Source organism: Nelumbo lutea, chromosome 5 (assembly GCF_056320005.1).
Source record: "Nelumbo lutea isolate HS-2025 chromosome 5, American lotus-T2T, whole genome shotgun sequence".
Classification (NCBI taxonomy): domain Eukaryota; kingdom Viridiplantae; phylum Streptophyta; class Magnoliopsida; order Proteales; family Nelumbonaceae; genus Nelumbo; species Nelumbo lutea.
This window is the reverse complement of record NC_142688.1, coordinates 55,481,095-55,502,877: the sequence shown is the minus strand read 5'-3', so window position 1 is coordinate 55,502,877 and position 21,783 is coordinate 55,481,095. Positions and strand designations below refer to the sequence as shown.

Genomic DNA, 21,783 nt, shown 5'->3' with positions numbered 1-21,783 from the left:
ACTTATAAGAGAAAGAGAATTAGTAATTAGAGAATAACGTTTTAAATGGAACTTTTTCACATAATTTGTATTGTTTATATCATTAACTTAATTATTTATAAGGAATTAAAGAATTAAATGATTTGATTGTAAAGTTAAGATAATAATTGTATATAAGATAATATTTATTTAATTTATAAAAATTCAAAATTTTATGTTTAGGATGAAAAGATACAAAGTAAAAAATGGTTCTCTCTTGATATTTTTACTGCACAGAACTTGAAATGTATGATATTAGATATTATCTAGAAGTTTTAAAATGTCGAAAGAATAAGACTCCTATTAGGAAAATGAGGTGAATAATACAAATATACTTTTAATCATGACATCTTTGCTTTGACACATAAATGAGGTGCATCCAAAGTTTATAATCATATGCTCTTTGTAAGAAATTAGCCATAAACAAAAACAAGCATGCTTAAATCATGAAAAATTCTTCTAAAACTTTACGAAGTACATGTGTGTTCTTTAAACAAATCAATGAAGAGAATACATTCAACCTTCTTTATTCTAGTGTGCCTTTCTTCGTGGAGGTGGTCTCTCAGTGGCTAATCTGTAAATCCAATAAACCAAAGCGAGGACGTGAGCAGTGATTAGAACGACAACGAAGAGAGGAACGGCTTCAAGGATCCATGGCCGAGAGATTATTTGTTGCTCCTTCGCCATTATCGGAAGAGATAGAGAATGAAGCAACTATAAAAACAAAGAAAAATAGAAAGCAATAAACTAACTCTCAACCAGATTTAATCAAACACTTCACTTCTAAGGTCTTCTTCTAGGAAATCTTTGTCGATCTATAGGAGATACGATCTTCTTCTTCTCGGCTTCTTTTCCTATTATGAAAGTGAACTTAATGAGAGAAAAAGAAAAGCTTAATGGGTGAAGATTAAAACAATGTAAAGAGATTTTTTAAAATCTTACAATATTTATAATTTAACATTTCAACTCTTTTCTTTTTAAAATTAGTAACCTTAATGCCATTTTACAATAGTGTTGTAAGAAGGATTTTGATTTTAAAATCTTATCTTATAAAATAATAGGTAAACATGATAAATACTAAGAAAATTTTGAAAAGATGAAAATATCGATATCTGTTGCATTGTGTTGAGTGCACAACAAAAATTAAAGTATGTGGAGTTTGTACCTGAAAAAATATATAAAAGTTTTATGGCCAAGGATCAAATTATTGATATGATACAATGTGTATTGTATCAATATCATATTGTATCAGGCAATACATATCAATACGAGGTGATATCTTAAGGTGAGAATGTTATAAAGAATGACAAAAGAAAAAATGCATAGAAAATGAAGTTAAAAAGAATGGGAATGAAGTTAAATATAGGATTTATGATGAGATTTAACATAAATTAAGCACTAAAGAATAAGAAAAAAATAATAATTTATAAACTACAAAGCTGAAAGAAATGAAAGGCAAATAGATGAGAATCTAGCAATAATACTAGTGTAAAAAATAATGCATACCTTTATATAGTTAAACCTACTAAAATAAAAGAGGCACAAAATAAAATAAAAGTAAAAGTGTTAGGACCTGATGGGATTCAAATAGAAAAATAGAATGGTATGGAAAAGGTAACTTGTTATGACTAATTAAGCTATTTAGTAAGATATTGAAAAAGAAAATGATTAAAAAAACAACAATATGATGCCCATATTTAAAAACGAAAGTGATATATAAAATTATAATAACTATAGAGGGATTAAACCCATGAACCACACTATAAAACTTTGGAAGAGAATAATCGAACAAAGATTATGATGTGAAACAAGTATATCAAATAACTGATTGGGCTTCATTCCAAAGAGATCAACAATGGAAGTTATATTTCTTTTGAAACGATTGATAAAAAAGTTTGGAGATAAGACGAAAAATCTTCATATGGTGTTCATTAATTTAAAAAAAAATGCATATTATAAAATCCCTACAAAGATAATATGGTAGGTCTTGAAAAAGATAGTTCAAAGTAAGTAATATAGACTTAATTAAGGATATGTATGAGGGAGAAACAACTAATGTTAGAACACCAATATGTGAGGCTTCAGGTTTTACAATTGCAATGAATCTTCACTATGGTTCAGCACTTATCCCTTATTTATTTGCATTAATCATGGATGAATTAACCATGCAAATTTAAGAGGAAATTCCATGGTGCATGTTGTTTGTAGGTGATATATTGTTTTGATTAATAAAACTAATGAACAAATGCAAAATCAAACTTATAGACAAATGCCATATAAACAAGAGGTTTTAAAATAAGTAGGACTAAAACAGAGTATATAACATGTAAATTTAGTAATAATAGGAACATATATCAAGATACACTTATGATTAGAAACCAAGAGATAATTCAATTTGGCCATTTCCAATTCCTTGGTTTAATAATTCATAACAAGGGAAAGATTAAGGAAGATGTCACCCAAAGAATTGGAACATGATAGAAAAAATGAAGGGTTGCATCTCAACTTTTATCTAATAGAAAAAATGAAGAATTGGAACGTATTTTTGGCAAAAACCGTTGGTTTGGCCAACAAACCACTAACTCAGGTGGTTGAACCGTTCGAACCATCCAACAGTTTTTGGCCATTTTATATAATATTTTTTAATTCTTTTATATTTTTGTCAACACAAACCGTTTGTCGAACGATCGGACCGTTCAACTCGAGAACTAGACCCCTGAGCGGTTCATCATCCGATTCAGTTTTTAAAACCTTAGGATTAAGATTGAAGTCACCTATAGGAACCTAGAAGTAGCTCCAATTGGTGATAAAATGATAAACTAGACTAAGATGGCTTGGTAGTTAAAAAGAAGTGATATGTTATAAGTTGAAGGAACTACAAGAAGTATGGGTAGACGGTGGGCCAAAAAGGACATGGGTATAAGTAGTAAATAAATGATTTAAGGACTAATAATTTACTAGTGGATATGGCTTTAAATGGAACCGATTGGAGAAACAAGATTCATGTAGCCAATACCATATAGTTGGGGTAAAGCATGGATGATGATGGTGATGATGACATGTATAAAAATGCATATAAATATAAAAAATTAAATTTATTAGTTATAAACACTAAATAATTGTATATAATATCTATACATATAGACATAACTATACTAAAATAATACTTTTTTATTGGCCTCGAATTTTAATTGGATCCAATGGACTTAAATTTGCACCAAATCCAGTTATTAATTGAATACAATTTCTAACATCCGAAACTGAGATAATCAGATTTGGAGTGATATTAGACTTTGGGAGTCTGTGGACAGCCCTAATGAGAGCAAATGGACATGATACCAAAGGATCTCAAGGTTTGAAATTTTGACCAATCATTATGATGGATTTTTATTAGCTAGTTTATCATTTTTTAAACCAAAAGGTAACTAAAAGCAAAATGAGGAATATATCATTTTCTGTCCCCAACTTTCCTAGAGTTTTTTTTTTTCTTCTCGTCTTAGTTTTCTTTGGAATGAAACCCTTTAATTATTTAATTAAAGAACTTATACCTAGACGTTGTAGTCTCCATCAAATTATCGGTTAGACAGGAATTTTAAGTAATGCTTTTCTTCAAGACTGAATGAAACCCAAGTTCTTACATTGGCATTTTGATTTTCTTTTTTCTTTCAACTATCGACAGAGGGCCTTACAGATAGGATGAAGGAGGCTGTTGTGGTGACCATTGCTACTGCAATTCCTACTACGTTTTACTGCTTTTATAATTAGAAGGTTTTGACTTTTAAAAGGACTTCATTCATATCACAACTCTGTTCTACTTTTCATGGAGTTTGCCAGTGTAATAACGATGCACTGAGCCAAGGCTAACCTCAACCCGTCCCCCACCCCCAACTCAAGCTCTCATCATCATCATATCTCCTCTCTCTCTCTCTCTCATATGTTTCTTAGTGAACTTTGGTGCTTTGGTGTCAGTAGACAATATATACTTTATGGTTTCAGTTCAGACAATACCATTTTGGCCACGGAAAAGAGGAATTCATTCAAGGGTCATACTAATATTGAAGTCTAACACTTAGTTGGTGTATGACACAAAAGAAAATGGTTTCTGTTTCAAAATTTCGTGGTTTCAAATTTGATAGTCGCATGGGAATGACAATGAGACTCTACTTTGATTATTTTCAATGGCATAGAGAAGAGGAGGGAATTCAGTTCTTGCAAGACAAGGACCATACCTCAAATTTTAGTTATGATCAGTAAATCAATGGTTAATAGTATAGTAATGATCATAATTAGTTAAGAAATAAATGCAACATGCTTTTGAATAGGGGTATGAAAGAAAGTGTGGGATATACTGAAAATCAATCTCCCTGGTTTCGTCATATAATAAATCTTGTATTTTTAAAATTTATTTACTTGGAAGGTGGAAAGAAATAAAGAAATTTTACAAAGAGTTTGCAATTGGAAAATAATAAAACTATTTTGCTTTTATTATTTTTAGCTGTTTAATCAAATAAAAAAAAAAAAAAGGTTATAATGTATCAGATCCGGACTGGCCTTGTGCAAGAAATGCTATAATCACTATGCTATTTTCAAGTGATATAAAATAATGGTTGATGTCGGATGTCGGATTAAAAGAATAATTATTGAATTAATAACTAAAAATAAAAGAAACATGCTTCACTTCATTACAAAATACAGAAGTATATATGTAGATCAAAGACAGAAAAATCAAATAAAATCATTCTACCTTCAAAAAAAATAAAATAAAACCATTCTGATTCAATATTACAGATATTAATGCCGAACATTCTACAAATAACAGATCTATTCTATAGACGACCCTAATAAACCAGCGAAAGAAAGCCATACCAGACACACCAAAATCAGCAAGAAAAGTGATACACCAAGATCGGTGAAGAAAAAGACGACCTAAGAAAGTGGAACAGAGAAGATCCCACGATAAACAGAACTGAACAGCGGAAAACGATCCTAACAAAATTACCGAGAAAAGACACAACAGACACCACTAAAATCAGCAATAAAAGATAAATCATTATCGGCGAAGGAAAATGATCCTGAGATGGTGGCACAGAGAAGATTCAAAATATAATATAGAAGAAAATAAAAGATTTAGGGTCGAATATGTCTTACTAGGTTGAAAATTGTCTGATCCTCGACCAGATATGGTTTTCCTTTTTACTCACATGAAATCCGCCGGCAGTTCGTCGCTCCTAGTGGCTTAATTCTCCTCGGAATTTCGCATTGGCGAGATCGGCGCAGGAGTGAGGGCGAAACTGAGAGAGAGTGTGTGTGATCTGTTTTTTCTGAGACATGCCAGCAGACAGCACCTTAGGGTAAGAACTAAGGCTGTGTTTGGTTTGAGTGAAAAAGTAGGGAAAGGAAGGAAAAGGTAGGAAAATCTTTCTAAGCCTTGTATTATTTTTCCAAACTTTTTCTTACATTTTTCTTGAAACCAAACATAGCTTAAGAGCTTTTGACATGTGACATAGCAAAAAATATACCTTGCAAGTACACCCACCCCTTTTCACTGCCCACTAACATTTCCCATAAATAATAACATACAACAACAAGAGATGTTCTCAATGAGTCCAAATCTCCTATCTACACAAACTCTGTTCACGTCTACTCACAACATCACAATCACACGTGGAGAATATCTCATCCTTTTATATGGTATTATGCAAGGGGAGATGTTCCCAATTCACGGGAATAGTGTGTATTGAATAGATGTGGGCAAAAATCTCATGGGCAAGTGATTCGGAGTCGTTCCCATGTACAACCAAAACATGTTGTGAGGTCAGTGTGAGGAACACACTGTGATGAGCAGATCTAAACTCACAACATGGTTGACACGTGTTCAAATTAACCTTATTTTGACATCCCATCAAAGAAACTGGTTAGAAATAAAATATAAGGTCATTTATTAAAGGGCAAAATTCTTAAAATATCCTTATGATTTAGTTAATTGACTAATTCCATTCTTACTATTTATATATTGTCTTAAAGTAGAATTGGGTTCTATACTAGTCTATGGGAGGCATATATTCATATGGATATGCTTCAAGGGGAACTGGGATGGCAAGGATGGGTCCAAGGGAAACCAGGCATCGACAGCAAAGAGAACCATTATAACGTTCATCCTCCTCGTCTTCCATGCCTTAACCCATGCCATGGGAATCAAGGCCTCGTAAACGGTCATGCCTCGATAGGAGACTATTGCTGTGGTGTTTGAAGGAGTCTTCAAGAGCGGAAAGTTTGTCAGCGGTGTCTGACAACAAAGATTTTGGGAGTTCTTCGTAGGCCTTCAAGAGCCCTCATCGGGCACTCTAGGCACTTCCGCAGCTGCTTTGCCTCCTCGTCTAAAACTCTAAACCCTTCGTTCTTTGTCCCTTGTTTTGTCACCTCCATTGCAATCAGCCTCCGATCTCTTTATTCCTTTTCATTAGATCGCTCAATTTCTAACCGTTCAGTTTGAATTTATTAAAATAAACAAGAAATATGAGACAAATGTTATCCTCACTCGCCATCCAGTCGAATCCCTAGAGTTTTGTTTTTGGACTTTTCTATTAAGCTCAGTTTGGAAGGAGTACAAATACAAATATGTACAGTACAAATACATATTGATGGAAGATGATTTGACCCAACCTACGAGATGGTGACACGTGGACACTGACTCAACACGAACAACAACTCAACATTGTAGCCTAGTGCGATCAAGTGACGGGCTCATAAAAGCAGCTTGCTACATCGTAGCTGACAAAATGAGAAGCTCTCCACAACGTGAGCTCCGGGTTCCACGAGCTACCTTTGAAGGGATACTCCGAGGCAACTTTAGCTCGCGAGCTAGGGGAACTAGCTCGCCCAAGCTCCCAAGCAGACAAGTCATCCCAAGGACCAATTCTGATAAAGGTAATCCTGAAGTATTCCGAGCTCGCTACAAAGTAGCTCGGGAATGGGCCGCATGGACACTCCTCAGGAAGCCTCTCCCAGACAGGGACACACTGATTCGCTTATAGATACCCCGAGGTAAAGACACCTCAAGCCAGAAAGCTCGACTTAGCTTGCCACAGGCAGCTTGCCGCTTACGAGATAGTCCGGTATAGGGTAGCTCGCGGAAGGGTAGTCCGACACATCGTATGAAGATCTCCTGCCCGACCACCGTACCCGACAAATCTGGGAACAGCAGCCATATCCCACGTCAGACAGCGTCGTGTCTGCCACCTTCAGAGGGTGCCTTACACCAGACAGGCACGTACACTGCGGCGATGGCCCCGCGCGTGCCACCTCAGCCCCGCCAGTAACGGCTGTGGCAGGATGACAGTGGCGGTTATACCTGCCCTATCAGAGGCCAGTGGGCCTGAGACAACGGATTTCTGTTATAAGGAGCTAGCATCAAGGAACGGAGGTATCATCTTCTACTCTCACGCTATCTACATTCTTAGCCTTCATCTTCTCCTTGCTTCTGCTGCAGAGTACTAACTTAAGCATCAAAGTATTTCCGTCGGGCAAGCCCCCGGGGATTCTTCCTCTTCTCCATCTCAGGTACCTTCCAGGAGCCACGTAAGTGCCAGCTAGGAGTGACCGGATCGCGCACCATCATTTGGTGTCGTTTGTGGGAAACGCTTCTAAAAGCTTTCCTCTAAACCTCCACAGTTCTTTCTTCTCTGAAAACTCGGCACTCATGGCTTCTTCTAGCAACGTTGGACGAAGCATGGAGATGGGTAACTCCGGGGAGCAGCCCCAAGTTCCCATGGTCTGCATTAGGCAGTTCACCATTCTTCTCTCAGTGGACGGAGTTCCCAACCTAAACATGTCGCGAGCAACAGCACCTGTGGGTGTTCCCCTACCTTCCTCGGTCGAAATGACCTTTGCTGAACCAATTGTTGTTCCTCTGCGACCAGCCAAAGCCAGCTCGACGATCTGATGCAGTGCATGCAGGCCATGCAAGCCCAAGTGTAGCAGCTCCAGCAACACCTGATTTACCAGCAGCAAGTTTTGCACCACGTCTCCCAATATCACTACCAACAACAATTCCCCCAGTTGCATCAACCCCAGCTTCAGCAGGCGCAGCTCCCTCCTAGGCGCCCAGCCTCACAGTGAGCTAAGTCTCGCCGCCAGGACGAACGCCCCTCTCGCCAAGGAGAAGCCTCCCAAAACCCTCCTAATAGCTAGGCCTCCTCTCGCGACAGACAAGAAAGACCGGCCACCCCAGTCACACCGCGGGCGGTCAGGTCGGGAGGACCCCAGCTCGCCATGTCTAAATCACCTCAGTAGTCAAAGTTTGAAGCCCCAATCCTTGAGAACCGGTTAGAGATCCTGGCTGCAAACTCCAAGCAAGATCCTTCTATCTACAGCCATCACCAGCGGCCCGAGCTACTTGCTGCACAAATCATTCTTGACAGCACGGAGGTGAGTAGCATAAATGCCAAGCCCGCCAAGAAGCAGAGACACCGCCGAGCTCGCCGATCTGCCACCCACAACCTGCCCAAGCTCAAAGGCAAAAAAGAGGTAAGCTCGGGCGAAGTCAAGGCTCCCCTCCTTTCAGTTCCGTCCCCCCTGTCTTCCAAACTCCTGGCAGTCCCAATGCTTAAAGATTTTAAATTCCACCCTCTCGACGAGTATGACGGGTCGCTTGACCCAAATGATCACATAGATGCCTTCCAGTCGCAGATGCACCTAGCAAGAGCTAGTGAGTCATGCATGTGTGTGGCCTTCTCCACCACTTTCAAAGGAGTAGCCCGTGCGTGGTATTGGAACCTGGCACCTGGATCGATACGAAGTTGGGCGCAGTTCGCGCAAACCTTCACGTGCCACTTCGTCACCAGCGAGTCGTACTCGCGAACAGAAGAAAGTCTCCTCAACATAGTGCAGAGAGAGGGAGAGTCCATCCGGGGCTATATCGAGCGGTTCAATGATGCGTGCATGCAGATACTGCGCCTGGACCTTGTCGTGCGCCTTGTAGCAGCCAAGAAAGGTGTGACGCATAAAGAGTTCAAATAGCACATGGTCGTCAACCAACCGGCGACCATAACCGAATTTCTTAAGCTCGTGGACAGGTTTATAACCATGGAGAAAAAGATCAACCAGAAGGGCGAGGGCGCACCCGAGAAGAGGAAAAGGGAAGGAGAGCCTTCCAGCCAAGGGGACAACCGAAAGAAAAAAGATGCAACTCGGGGGGCAAAGCCAGGTTAGTCGTTCCGAGCTCTAGTAGCGGACCAAACTGATTATACCCCACTGAACGCAAAGCGGGCTGAAATCCTGATGGCAATCAAGGATGCCCTATATGTGAAGTGGCCACTCCGTTTGAGGGGAATCCCAAGAAAGAAATAAGAATATGTACTATAGTTTTCACAGAGATCACGGTCATAGTACCGAAAATTGTAAAAACCGTTGTGACGAGATTGAGGAGCTCATCCGTCGCGGATATTTAAGGAATTTAGTAAAAAATAATAATAATGATAATAATAAAACAGGTCGGCGAGGGGAGCACGGTAAGGACGCTCCCGAGTCCAGCAGTAGACCGGTCGAACAGTCACAGAGGCAGCCTTCAAAAGAGAGGCCGGTTCAGGGCACCATCCACATGATAGTGGGAGGCTCGATCATTGCGGGTTGTACTTCAGCGACAGCTCGGACGTCAGTTCATGAAGCTGCTCGGGAAGAACAGAATCCTCCGAAGCGGCTGAAGACAGAAGAGCCAATTTTCTTCACTGAAGACGATGCACGAGGGGTCCACTACCCTCACGATGACGCACTTGTGATAAAGCTGAGGATCAACGACTTTGAGGTTAGACGCGTACTCGTTGACTCAGGCAACTCGGCAGATATTCTCTTCAAAGCTGCGTTCGACCAGCTTCAGTTGCAGGGAAGTGATTTGAAGCCCGCGAACACTCCTTTGGTGGGCTTCAGCAGAGAAGAAGTCAAGCCCCTTGGGAAAGTGACAGTACATGTGGAAGTCAGCACATGGCCCTGCATAGTTAGACTCAACCATGACTTCCTGGTGGTTGCAACCCCCTCCCCATACAATGCCATAATAGGTTGGCCGATCACCCATGTCCTACGGGCAGTGGTCTCCACTTATCATTTGGCAATGAAGTTCCCTACAGAATTCAGTGTGGGGTTAGCACGGGGCGACCAGCTCGAGTCCCGCAAGTGCTATGTCGCCGCCCTAAAGGAAAAGACCAAGGTGGCCGATGACCTCTAACTGGAGCGGCCTATAAAGCAAGGCGAAGAATGTGCTGCACCCACGGAAGAAATAGTCACTGTTCCGACCTCAGGCGCAAACCCAGCTTGAATGCTTCAGATCGGTGCTTTCGTCCAGGAACCTCTACGATTCGAATTGGTAAGTTTCTTACTTCAAAATTTAGATATTTTTGCATGGTCCGCGGAAGAGATGCTCGATATAGACCCCGACCTTATAACTCACAAGCTGAATAATGATCCTGTAGTTAGGCCCGTTAGACAGAAGAAACGCAACCTAGCCCCGAAGCAGTGGAAAGCGGTCGACGAGGAGGTCGAGAAGCTCCACGCAACTGACTTCATAAGAGAAGTCCATTGCCCGAGCTAGGTAGCCAACCCCATTCTGGAAAAGAAGGCTAACGGCAAGTGGCGCATGTGCGTCGACTACACTGACCTAAATCAAGCCTGCCCGAAAGATTGATTCCCGCACCCCAGAATTGACCATTTGGTAGATGCGACTTCAAGGCACAAGTTGCTAAGTTTCTTAGACGCCTATTCGGGCTATAACCAAATAAAGATGGACCCGGAAGACGGAGAAAAGACTGCCTTCATCACGGAGTTCGATCTATACTGTTACAAGGTTATGCCCTTCGGGTTGAAAAACACAGGGGCAACCTTTCAAAGGCTTGTAAATAGGTTGTTTGCACCATTAATTGGCTGAAAAGTAGAATGCTATGTAGACGACATGGTCGTCAAAACTCAATTTCCGCATGAATTAATACAAGACTTGCATTCTGTTTTTGAAATTTTGCGTAAGTTTAATATGAGATTGAACCCAAACAAGGGTGTATTCGGTGTGACCTCGGGTAAATTCCTAGGGTACATCTTTAACCGGTGCGGCATTGAGGCCAACCTGGATAAGATTAAGGCCATCTTAGACATGAGACCACCTCGGAGGTTGGAGGAGGTTCAGAGATTAAATGGCCACATAGCCGCCCTAAGCCGCTTCATGTCCAAGTCGGCGGACCGCTGTCTTCCATTCTTTAAGGCTATAAAGAGCAAAGGGTTCAAATGGACCCAAGATTTCCAGGTCGCGTTTGACGAGCTCAAGAGATACTTCGCTAGTGTGCCGATCTTAACCCGGCCCGAGGAGGGTGATGTTTTAGAACTGTACCTCTCGGCGAGTGACGAAGTGGTCAGTTCGGTACTAATAAAGGAAGTAGATCGGGTCCAACGACCCATCTATTATGTTAGTAAAGTATTGCAAGGAGTAGAGATGAGATATCCGAAGATAGAAAAGCTAGCATATGCCCTAGTAATTGCAGCTCGGAAGCTCCACCCGTACTTCCAGGCTCACACTGTTATTGTCCTCACCGACAAACCCCTAAGGAAAGTCTTACTTAAGCCTGAGGTCTCTGTCGGTTGACGAAATGGGCCGTTGAGCTTAGCGAGTACGACCTCCAGTACAAGCCGTGAACTACCATTAAGGCTCAAGCCTTAGCAAATTTCATCACCGAATGCACAATCAGCTCCGAAATTCCCAAGCCGATTGAGCACGAGGTCCCTAGTTCGAGTGGGCCCGAAGCTCCCAGGCCGATTGAGTCTAAGCCCCATGAGGTAGCAGCTAGTGTGGCATCTCTCCTAGTTTGGCCAAGCGCGAGCTGGGATGAGGAGACCTGGATCCTTCACGTAGACGGCTCCTCGAACCAACAGGGCAGCGGAGCCGGAATAGTCATGTACGGTCCAAGTGGTACGAAACTGGAGTACGCGTTGCGCTTCGAGTTCGCGGCATCTAACAATGAAGCGGAGTATGAGGCATTGATAGCTAAACTAGCCTTAGCCAGAGAAGTAAAAGTCAGGTACATCGTTATCTGCAGCGACTCCTAGCTCATGGTCAACCAGGTCACCGACAAGTACGATGCTCACGAGCCTACCATGGTCGCCTACTTAGCCAAAGTCAGAGAGGCCCTGCTCAACTTCTAGTCATACTTCATCAGACAAATCTCTAGGTCGGAGAACGTTGAGGCCGATGCCCTGTCTAGGTTAACCAGCACCAACGACATCACCATGAGAACTATGTACATAAGGGACCTGCCTCGGCTTAGCATTCTCGGGGGGGGGGGGGGGGGGGGAGGCAGAGGAGGTCGCTCCCATCGTTCAAGCAGAATCGAGCTGGATTGACCCACTTGCGAGCTTCTTGCTACACGGGACCCTCCCTGTAGATCTCAATGCAGCTAGAAGGGTGCAGCGCCAGGCAGCCAAATATGTCATGATAGACGAATGGCTATACCGGAGATCCTACACGCTCCCCTACCTGCGTTGCTTGCGACCTACGCTGAGCTCGTACTCCGCGACACTCATGAGGGTCTGTGCGGCAGACACTTGGGGGGCAGGGCTCTCGCCCAAAAGGCACTTCGATAGGGGTATTATTGGCCAACATTGAAGGCAGATGCTATTGAGCTCGTTAGAAAATGTGACAAATGCCAAAAGCATGCCAATATTCACCACCAATCCGCTGCCAACCTCAAATATCTCACCAGTCCGTGGCCTTTTGCAGAATGGGGCATCGATCTACTCGAGCCATTCCTGCCAGCAACGGGTGGGAGGAAGTTCTTAGTAGTAGCAGTGGATTACTTCACCAAGTGAGTAGAGGTTGAACCCCTTGTAACAATCATAGCCTAGAATGTCCAAAACTTCTTTTGGAAGAACATTGTGTGCCGCTTCAGGTTACCTCGGGTATTGATCTCTGACAACGGTAAGCAGTTCGAGGACATCAAATTCCAAGACTGGTGCTAAGACATGGGGATCCGATAAAACTTTACTTCAGTCACACACCCTCAAGCAAGCAGTCAGGTAGAAGTCACAAACAGAGCCATCCTCCGTAGACTGAAGGCACGATTAGACCGAGTTAAAGGGTTGTGGGCAGATGAGCTACCCAGTGTCCTATGGGCCTACCGGACCACAGAGAAGACCGCCATGGGAGAAACTCCCTTCAACCTCACCTATGGCACCGAAGCAGTTATCCTCGCAGAGATTGAAGTACCTACGCTGTGACTAGAAGCATACAGCGATCAGATGAACGAAGATGAGCTGCGTACCAACCTCAATCTACTCGACGAAGTAAGGGACCTCGCGTACATCAGGACCGCAACCTACCAGCAGAGAGTAGCTCGGTACTATAAAGCCAAGGTCAAGAAGTGAAACCTCCGCATTGGCGACATGGTCCTTCGTAAAGTTATGGTACCTGAGCCCGATGCTGGCAAGCTCGGGTCCAACTAGGAAGGACCTTACTGAGTGAAACGAGTGCTCGGGGAAGGAACATACGAGCTCAAAACCCTCAAAGGAAAACAAGTACCTCGGGCATGGAATATTGTCAACTTAAGACAATACTATCTGTAACAATTGAGTAGGCCACGAGCCACTCCCCGAGCCTAAGGGCCAAAATACCGAGCTAATATGACCTCGGCACAACAAGACCCAGTTGTCTCCATGACGTGGGCAAACTTCAAGGGTAGACTACAAGTCGCCCCCCGGCTTACGGCCTAAGGCACCGAGCTAACCAACACCTCGGCATCAAGAAGGGCTTAGCCAATTCGATGATGGGGGTAAAGTATGAAGAGCGTGAGCAGCTTGGGTTTAAACATCGACAAGCATAGCTCATTCCGGTACGTTGGTCAAACTAAAGAATAACCGACGAGTATATGGTTCAGGCACGCATGGTAACCACTTCGCCGTGTACCATAGAGATGCCTTGAATGATTTAAGGGACAGTCCGAAATAACGGTTATCGACAAGTCCTACTTCGGGTATGTAGCTTTAATAGCTCAAGTGTTGAGATCGCTTAAGCAAAGATAAAGAGTGCACACCATACTTAGGTACCTTCTAGGAGCCACGTAAGTGCCAGCTAGGAGTGACCGGATCGTGCACCATCACATATAATATTATACAAATATAAGGATTTGCACTTGACATATTTGTATTTGTACTCCTTCCAAACTAAGCCTTAAGATTATTGATTCATATGTGTTTCTTATAAATTACTCTCCCTCTCTTTGTTCCTTGTGGTACATCTCTCTCTCTCTCTCTCTCTCTCTCTCTCTCTCTCTCTCTCTCTCTCTCTCTCTTTGTTCTGGTAAGGCCCTACTAGGCAGTATTGGGTTTAAAAAAAAATGTCACATGGTGTCATGTGTATATGGATTGACGAACATTAACGGATTCTAAGGGCAAGGATAGAGTTAGTCAATTGTAAGAAAACTTAGGGGGTACTCTAAGATAATAGTTAAATAGTAAGAGTATAGTTTGTCAATTATCTAAACAATATGGATAGTTTAAGAAATTTACCCTTTACTAAAACACCCTATAATTTTATGGATTTACCAAAATTTACCCTATACTTTGCATTTTATTGAAACACTCCCTATAGTTTGCAATCAACCTTCCATCCCCCCCGTGCGATGCATGGAAAAAAGATGTTAGAGCTTATAAGGCTTAAAACTTATTGCTCTATGGGGTTACACAACATGAGTGTAAGGATGACAATTTCCCATTCCCATTAAGCACCTAGCCTCCCCAACCAAGCAAAGATGGGGATAGAGACTACCTTAGCAGAGATGTGGAGTGAAGTCAATGCCCACCCTAACCGTGATGATTTAAATTAAATATATGTATTAGAGGTATAAAACTGGTCCTGTTGTGCCAACCCACAGGCCATTTTGGGCCATGCCACCCTCCCTAAGGATAATTTGGGGGGTTGGCCCAGCATGACCCATAGCCCAAGTCCGTGCGGGTTTGTGTCACGGGCTTGGATCGTGTAGGTTGTAGGTCGTGTCGGGTTGGGCCAAAAGTCGGGCCTTGGGTGTGGGTCGAACCGGGCTAGATTGATTCTTTTTTTGTTTTTTGTTTTTTCTGACTTTTTTATTTTTCCTTTGGTAAGTAAAACTAAAATATTTAACTTTCTTTGGGAACTATTTGAAAAGATAAAAAATCTAACAAAGAAATAAAAAAATACTTAACCAAATAAGAAGTCAAAGAGACAAAGACTTAATGTGAATAACAAATTAGAAGAAAAATATGATTTTTATTTCATTTAAATTTGAATGATACAAATTACAAATACAATGATTGGATCATTGGATACTTGGATGAATGAAATATGAAAATCGAATAAATTAATAAAATATAAAAAATACAATATGGTTACTAATTGAAAATACAAAATTACATTATTAAAAAATTTAAAAAATATCAAATAAATTAAGTAAAATTAATATATATATATATATATAATAATTTGAAAAAAAATAATAAAATTCTATACAAGTAGTCAAATTCATGAATCATCATTCATCATCTACTTCGGGTGAAATATCCAGTGTAGTATTATGCCCTCCTTTGTCTTGTAATCCATCTTCTGCATCTAGTCAATTCTTGAAGCAGATGCACATCTCTATGCTTTCATCGTTCATGCAGCTTCTTTTGTCATCAAGCACCTTGGTACCTGCACTAAAACAAGATTTCGATGGAACTGTAGACACCAGAGAGATTAGTAGATCACGTGCCATGGCGGTGAGAACTGGATAATTTTTTGAATGTTCACTCCACCAGGCTAAAATATCAAAATTATTTGATCCTTTACCTAAATTATTTGCTTATAGATAAAAATTAAGTTCGGTAAATGAACTTGTTGTAGAACTAGCAGAGTTCTACCTTCTACTTATTAAATAAAAAAGCTTTTCTCTTCTACTACTGGGCTCAAGGCCAAAACTAGCAGATTTCCTACAACTTCAGATTCATACAAACTGTACATTTTAAATAATAAATTATTAATTTCTTCTTTTTTATTTCCTATATCAATATTCATATTTTCACAATATGATTCAAGTAAAATATCTAAACCATCTTTCCTAATCCTAGAGTCTAACATTGTAGCTGAACAATAAAGGGAAGAAATGTTCTCCCAATATTTTTTAAATTTAATTTCCATTATTTCAGCAATACATTGAAATTGTGGATTATTTCTATATTTTTTTAAACAATCACTAATTACCATTAATTGATAAGGTAAATTACAACAAGTTGGATAATAAATTCTAGATAATTCATTAGTTGCATCATAAAAATGTTTTAAAAAAAATCTCTTATACAAACGGTCATTTCCCAATCTTCCTCAAATATCATATCATTAGGCATTTTTTAATTATAAAAATCAGAAAGAATTTGTTTATGAGATATACAACTTTCTAACATAGCATAGGTAGAATTTTGACATCTAATATAAAATTGATGTAACTGTTTCTGGTCACATATCATTTTTTGTGATGTATCAATTCTTTTTGGCTAAGTGCCTCGTTATTTGACCTGCTCCCAAGAGAGGATGGTGGAGCTCCTTGGTGGTGAACTGCCTGGTGGTGAGCTACTTGGTGACGAACTCCCTGGTGGTGAGCTACCTAGTGACAAGCTCCCTGGTGGTGAGCTACCTGGTGACGAGCTACTTGGTGACGAGCTCCCTGGTGGTGAGATGCCTGGTGATGAGCTCCCTAATGGCTAACTGCCTGGGGGAGAGCTATGCCGAGCTATGCCGAGATCCCTGATGGCGAACTACCCGAGGGAGAGCTATGCTGAGCTCCCTGGTGGTGAGCTACCTTGGGGGACTCGTCATTTGACCTGCTCCTAGGCGGCCTGTAACTTAGAGGATGGTGGAGCTCCCTGGTGTAGCGCAACCCAACTGCCCTCTGCATGAGGTGATCTCCTCTCCTTTGTAGGCGGCGTGAGCTGAGGGACCTGCGAGAACTCCATCTTTTCCTCCTCTTTGTAGGTGGTGGGAGCTGAGGAACCTGCGAGAATTGAACCAGGGGGCCCGGGGGTATTTACCAGGCGAGGACTCTCCGATGCCTAAGTTAGCACTCTGATTGTCGAGAGCTTGAAGATGATATTAGAGGAATGAGAGAGCTAGAGAGTAGGGATTATCTCCATTTTTTTCCTTCTCTCCCCATGCCTTTGGGGGTTGGAGTCCTTATATAGCAGTGTCCTGTCAAATCAGGCATGACCGCCTCTGTCAAGTCAGGCATAATTGCCTCTGTCTCTCTGCCACAGTCGTCGCTGTCAAAGCTGAGGCGGCGGGTGCAGGCAACTGTTGCAGAGTACGGCTCTGCCAGGCAAGGCGCCACTTGGCAAGAGACGTGGGCACAGGTCTCCAAAACTGTCAGGTACGGTTGTCAGGCAGGAGATCTTCTTGTGATACGCCAAACTGCTCTTCTGTACCGAGCTACCCTACAAGTGGCGAGCTGCCCGGGGGAGCTATGCCGAGCTCCTTGGGCTATGCCGAGCTGCTTGTGGCGAGCTCTGTCGAGCTGCCTGGTTCCTTGGTGGCAAGCTCCTTGGCGAGCTCATTGGAGAGCTGCCTAGCTCATTGACGAGCTCTTTGGTGAGTTACCGAGCTCCTTGGTGTGCTCCTTGATATCGGTGGGCATGTCTTATGGGTTGCTAGGTCGGCTAGGTCGGGTCGTGTGCCAGGCTGATCCAGGTCGGATCATGTGTCGGGCTAATCTAGGTCGGCTAGGTCGGATTATGTGCCAGGCTGATCCAGGTCGGCCAGGCTGCGTGCAGGTCGCGCCAAGCCGCTCCAGGCAATGCACAGGCCACATGCAGGTCGCGCCAGGCCAACCAGGTCGGTGCCCGGGTGGGACACCAACTTGGTAAGTTATTGCCTGGGTGTCGCCTAGTTGTCACGAGGTGCCACGTGTCATAATTTCACTGGAGGGCCAAATCTGCCCTCATAAACTTGTTTTCTTCCCCATGAACTTTTTATATATATATAATACAATTTCTAATTTTGAAAATATGAGTAGAAATAATATTCAAGGCATCTCAAATACATGAATTTAAGATGTGACATGCACATCTAATATGAAATAATTTACCATTTAAGCATGTTCTTAATTAAGATTTTAAAATATTTATTGTAGAACCATTATTGCTTGCATTATCAAAACTAATAGTAAATAATTTATTTTTTATTACATAAGAATGCAAAGTATTTAAAATACTTGCAACAATAACTAGGCCACTATGTGGCCAATCAAGCCTAGTAAAACTTAAAATTCTTTTATTCAAAAGCCAATTTTCATTAATGAAATGGTCGGTAACACAAATATAACTAATATTAAATTTGGATGTCCAAACATCCAAAGTAATTGCAATTTTAGAATTCAGATTTGCTAACAAAGAAATTAAATTTTGTTTATATGAATAAAAAATTTTAAACATCAGTTCTTATAGGATTTTTAGAAACTTTTTTATATTGTGGGTTTACAGAACTATGCAACCATTTAACATCATTTCCTATAAATATGATAAATTACCAAAAAATGTTAATTCATTTTTGTAATTATTTATATGAAATAATGTTAATTCACTTTTGTAATTTTTTTGGATAACTTTTGGTAATTATGACAATTTTTGTTAAATATTGGCAATGTTTTATTATTACTATTAATTTTTTTGAAATAATGACAATTATTAGAAATAGATGTACAAGAAAAAATATAATGAAGAATTAATTATTTATATGTAAATCATTTATAAATTTATAAATGTTAATTATCTGTAATATACATAATTTATAAATTAATTGTAATTACTATTTTTTGAAAGTTATTACATAATATTAACTATTTTTATAATTATTTAGCTACTTTTAATATTTTTATTTCAAATATTTAGTTATTGGATCGCTTAAATAATATTATAATTATAAACATTTAAAAATTCATATAAATTTATAAATAATAAACATATGTAATAAAAAAATTTAATTATCTATAATTAGAATAGTGGATTACTATTAATTGTAGCTTATAATAAAATATAATATAATTTAAGTTCATAATGTTTTACATATATTTTAATGATAATATAATAATAATTATTATTATTATTTATATATTTTATTATATTTAAGAGTAATATTTTATTGTATTTTATGACAATTATAGCATTGCTACACGTGTGATTAACAAAAATATAATAATTTAAGAGTAATATTTTGTAGACGTGTAACAGACTAACAATGTTATACATGTGTATATAATAAACTTGGTAGAGAGATCAAAATCTGATGTTTCTGTTAGCTTCAACATTTGAGATGTGGTTTTATGCCAAGGCCTATTCTGTGATCAATTAAGAGCAAATAAAGAACATGTATTAGCACTAAACATTCACACATTTTTTCATGATACCCAAATACAGAATATATCTATTGGATTTTAATCTCATAAGAGATTAAATCCAATGGGTTTGATTGCTCAATTACATGAGAAATTGTATCTACACACTTGATTGAAAAATTAGCTTTTCTCTTACAAATTCGAGTTTTGAACTTGTCCCACATTGAAAAATTATAAGCTTTGTTTTTAGTATTTTAATAGGAGCTGATTTACACTCCTTAGAAATAGTAAAGGAGTGTATGGGGGTTTAATACCGTGCACACGTGTGCGCACGTGTGTGCAACACAATGAGGTGCACTTTGCTCGCACTCGCGTGGCTCGCGAAGGGTAGCTTTGGTTTTGGTGCAATGTTGACCGTTGATCATCGTTGATGAGATCAACGGTCATGATTCGATCGGGTGTGATCAAGAGGCACAACTCAAAGTTAACAGTCATTAACTACATTTTTTTCATACCTGTTCATAAACTATTTAAGGAGCATGAATCAGACTTCAAAAACACACATTTTTGAAATTCACTTTCTCTCTCTCTCAGTCCGATCTGCTACAGTCTTACAGAAGGTTTCTCCAGAGATTCTTCAACTTTACTGGTTGTAGATTCTCGACCAATGCTCTGTTGTATCCTATGAACGAATTTGCCTGTAACCCAACAACAAACTCAGTGAAACTGAGTGGGGGTAAATAACGTTCTAAAGACAGCAGCTCAGACGTGCCTCAAAGCTTCTCCTCCAAAATTATAGTAACCCCATTTTCCAACAATATCTATTATGTCCCTCAACATGATAAGCCATGCAGGAATTGTTACAGGAGAAAACATCAAAGATTTATATTCTCTGGAAGGATGAGGCCTTACTTCTGTACCATCATGGTCATCACTTTCGTCTCCATCTGATCTAATCATCCCACTCCCCAAGTTCCTCTCTTGGTATTTAATCCTTGGATTTCCATTTTCTTCGATCTCTCTGCAAATGATCCACAGCTAGGCAATTTAAGACTATTGAGTCGAAACAAAGTAAGGATTTATCGAAGAAAAAAATGGAAGAAAATGTATAACAACAATAGCCCAAATCAGAGTGAGAACAAACAAAATGCATATAAAATTAGCTTTAAGAAGGTAGGATGACATCCAACAATCCGGTAAGGGGGAAAGATTAAAAAAAAAAGAATCCCTTTTTCTTCTGAAATCTGAAGTCAGACATAAGGTTCAGAACTGCAGATTTTAATTTTTATAAGGACTGATGTCAAATAACATAAAGAACATAACCATAGGAAGCTCAAAACAGTTAAAGAAAAACAACGTTGCCCAGGTTCATACAACAAAGGAAATGCATATGAAAGAAAGAAGCTGAAAATGCACGACGAACCTGCATAGAAAAGTAGCAGTATTAGCACCACCATCGGAGTCACAAACACAAATCCTTTCCCCATTCTTCCCCTCTTCCGACTACAACTTTACTCTTTACCTTCTCTTTCTTTTTCTCTCTCTCTCTTGTTTCACCTCTTTACCGCATTCCCATGCATTCTCTGAATAACCTGTATCGATAATCACACCACTTGAGAAGGATTTTAATTGCAAGGGCAGTCCATACCTCATGGGATGAACGAAGAATGAACCGAATGCCATTGATGGGCTTGGTGAGAAGATCGACAACTTGATATCTAGATGATATAAATTTAATTGAGACACTGCGTTTAGGCACTAGATCCCAAAGAAAATGGAAGTCAACTTCGATGTGTCATGTACGAGCATAAAAGACCAGATTAGCAGCGAGATAAGTGGTACCAATATTATCACACCCAAATGACTGGTTTCTCCAATAGTGTGAGACCTAAGTCTAGGAGTAAGAAACGGACCCAAAGCAGTTCAGTGATAGCATTGGCATAGGCCTGGAATTTAGATTCCGTGCTTGACTGATCTATAGTGGGCTGTTTCTAGGAGCACCAAGCAACTAGGTTATGACCTAGGTAAATGAAATAGCCTCTAGTAGATCGTCGATCATCAAGGCACCCAGCCCAGTCAGCGTCGAAAAATGCTTGAAGAGTGAGGGGAGCGGAGGAGTAGAAATGAAGTCCATGATCGGCAGTATGTTTTAGGTATCGTAGGATGCATTTGACGGCTGCCCAATGTTCTGTTGTTGGAGATTAAAGAAACTGACAAACTTTATTGACAAAATAATTAAATATCCAATCATGTGATAGTGAGATATTGGAGGGCTTCGACAATACTATGCTACTCCGAGGGATCTAAGAGAGAAGTCCCACTAAACTTAGACAGTTCAGAGTTCACTGCCATGGGAGAAGTGAGAGGTTTGTGAGAGGTTTGGTTTCAGCCATACTTGCTCGATGTA

At 40.3% G+C, this 21,783-nt stretch overlaps 1 long non-coding RNA gene across 1 annotated transcript; it reads right to left on the bottom strand.

Annotated features, from left to right (window-relative positions):
- Positions 1 to 454: 454 nt before the first annotated feature.
- Positions 455 to 5,562, bottom strand: LOC148852523 (uncharacterized). The gene is made up of 2 exons (XR_016098654.1): positions 5,167 to 5,562; positions 455 to 872 (listed from the first exon to the last, which is right to left on the bottom strand). It is a non-coding gene; the product is annotated as an uncharacterized LOC148852523 (long non-coding RNA).
- Positions 5,563 to 21,783: the final 16,221 nt, after the last annotated feature.